We start from the raw sequence: 2,820 nt of genomic DNA, 5'->3' as shown, positions 1-2,820 counted from the left end.
TTGGCTAGTTCATTTTTGGTGTGTAAAAAGAGTAGTGATTTTTGCATGTTGATTTTGTATCCTGTATCTTTTATCAACTCTCAGAGTTTTTTGTTAGAGTCTTTAGGCTTTTTCAATATATATATGATCATGACATTTGCAAACAGGGACAATTTGACTTTGTCTTTTCCAGTCTGGATGCCCTTTATTTCTTTCTCTTGCCCAACTGCTCTGGCTAGTGCTTCCAATATTATATTAAATAGGAGTGGTGAGAATGGGCGTCCTTGTCTTGTTCCCATTCTTAAAAAAGCTTTTCCCCATTCAGGATGATAGTGACAGTGGGTTTGTCATATATAGCTTTTATTGTGTTGAGATACTTTCCTTCTATACCTAATTTGCTGAGATATATATCCCTTTATCACAAAGGGATATTGAATTTTGTCAAATGCTTTTTCTGCTTCTATTCAGATAATCATTTGGTTTTTATCTTTGATTTTGTTGATGTGGTATGTCACATTTGTTGACTTGCATATATTGAGCAATCCTTGCATCCCTGGGATGAATCCCACTTGATCATGGTGTATCATTTTTTTGATGTGTTGCTGTATTCTGATTACTAATATTTTATTGAGGATTTTTGCATCTTTGTTCATCAGAGATATTGGCCTGTAGATTTCCTTTTTTGTTTTATCTTTGTCTTCTTTTGGTATCAGGGTGATGCTGGCTTCATAGAATGAGTTTGGGAGAGTGCCCTCTGTTTCAATTTGTTGCAATATTTTGAAGATAATTGATATTAATTCCTCTTTAAAAGTCTGGTAGAATTCATCAGTAAAGCCATCCAGACCTGGGCTTTTCTCTGTGGGGAGACAGCTTTGATTTCATTGCTTGTGATTGGTCTGTTCAGGTTTTCTGTCTCTTCTTGGTTCAGTCTTCATAGTCTGTATGTGTCCAAAAATTTATCCATTTCCTCCAGGATTTCAAATTTGTTGGTGTAGAGTTGTTTGTAATTATCTGTAATGATTCTTTGTATTTCTGTGGTATCAGTTGTGATGTCTCCTTTTTCAATTCTGATTTTTGTTATTTGGGTCTTCTCTCCTCTTTTTTTAGTTAGCCTAGCTAATGGTTTGTTTATTTTATCTTCTTAAAAACCAACTTTTTGTTGCATTCATCTTCAGTATCATTTTTTGGTTTTCTATTTCATTTAGTTCTTCTCTGATCTTAATTATTTCTTTCCGTCACTAATTTTGAGATTGGATTGTTGTTGTTTTTCTAGTTCTTTGAGATATAGCATTAGGTTATTTATTTGAAATCTTTCTTTTCTTTATTGCGATAAACTTCCCTCTTAGTACTGCTTTTGCAATATCCCACAGAGTTCGGTAAGATGTGTCTTTATTTTTTTTAGTTTCAAGAATTTTTTTGATTCCTGTTTAATTTTTCCTTGGGCCCACATGTCATTCAGGAGCATGCTGTTTAATTTCCATGTTTCTGTATAGTTTCCAGAGTTTTGCTTGTTATTGATTTTCAGCTTTAATCCACTGTGGTCTGAGAAGATATTTAAAATTATTTCAATTTTTAAAAATTTGTTGAGACTTGATTTGTGATCTAACATGTGGTCTATCCTGGGGAATGTTCCATGTGCTGATGAGAAGAATGTATATTCTGTGGTTGTTGGATGAAATGTTCTGTAGATAACTGCCAAGTCTAATTGGCCTAAAGTGTGGCTTAAATCCTGGATTTCTCTGTTGTTTTGTTGCCTAGATGATCTGTCCAATGTTGAGAGGCATTCAGGTCCCCAACTATTATTGTATTTGGGTCTATCTCTTTCTTTAGGTCTAATAGTATTTGCTTTATATATCTGGGTGCTCCAACATTGGGTGCATATATATTTATGATTGTAATGTCTTCTTGTTGGATAGATCCCTCTATCATTATATAGTGGCCTTCTTTGTCTCTTTTAATAGTTTTTGGTTTAAAGTCTATTTTATCAGATATAAGAATACCTACTCCTGCTCTTTTTTTATTTCCTTAGTTTTTGTCTCTCTGGAAAACACATTATTTGTCCTTCATTTCTAAAGGATGGCCTTGCCAGGTATATTAGTCCATTTCTGTTGCTTATAACAAAATATCTGGAACTGTGTAATTTATAAAAAACTGAAATTTGTTGTTTACAGTTTCAGAGGCTGTGATGTCCAAAGTCCAGCAAACACATTTGGTGAAGGCCTTGGTGGTCGTGAGAGCAACCCAGTGGTTTCACATGGCAGAAAATGGTGGAGCAGAGATAGATACTAACCTCCTCATTCACTCTCTTTTCTTAAAGCCCTCAGAATCATGCCCTGACCACCATTATTAATCCATTCACTATGGCATGGTCCTACAATCTAATCATCTCTTCAAGGCCCCACTTTTCAATTACTGTAATAGGATTCTCCATCTTCAACACTTAGAGTGGGGATTTAAGCTTCAATGAGGTTGGAGGAAGGCATACAAGCTATAGCACTGGGTATAGTATTTTTGGCTGGCAATTTTTTTCTTTTAGTATTTTGAATATATCATCCCATTCTTTTCTGTCCTGTAGAGTTTCTATTGAGAAGTCTGCTTGTTAGTCTAATAAGGACTTCCTTATAGGTGACTTGATCCTTTTCTCTTGCTGTTTTTAGGATTCTCTCTTTGTCTTTGAGTTTTACCAGTTTGACTATAATGTTTCTCAGACAGGATCTTTTTTGATTGAATCTGTTTGGGGATCTTTAAGCCTCCTGAATCTGAAGATCCATGTCTCTCCCTATGCCTGGGAAGTTTTCCACTATTGTTTCATTGAATATGTTCTCAATGCCTTTCCCTGTC

The sequence above is a fragment of the Cynocephalus volans genome, chromosome 2 (genome assembly GCF_027409185.1).
Source record: "Cynocephalus volans isolate mCynVol1 chromosome 2, mCynVol1.pri, whole genome shotgun sequence".
NCBI classification, from domain to species: domain Eukaryota; kingdom Metazoa; phylum Chordata; class Mammalia; order Dermoptera; family Cynocephalidae; genus Cynocephalus; species Cynocephalus volans.
Note: the sequence above shows the minus strand (reverse complement) of the source record.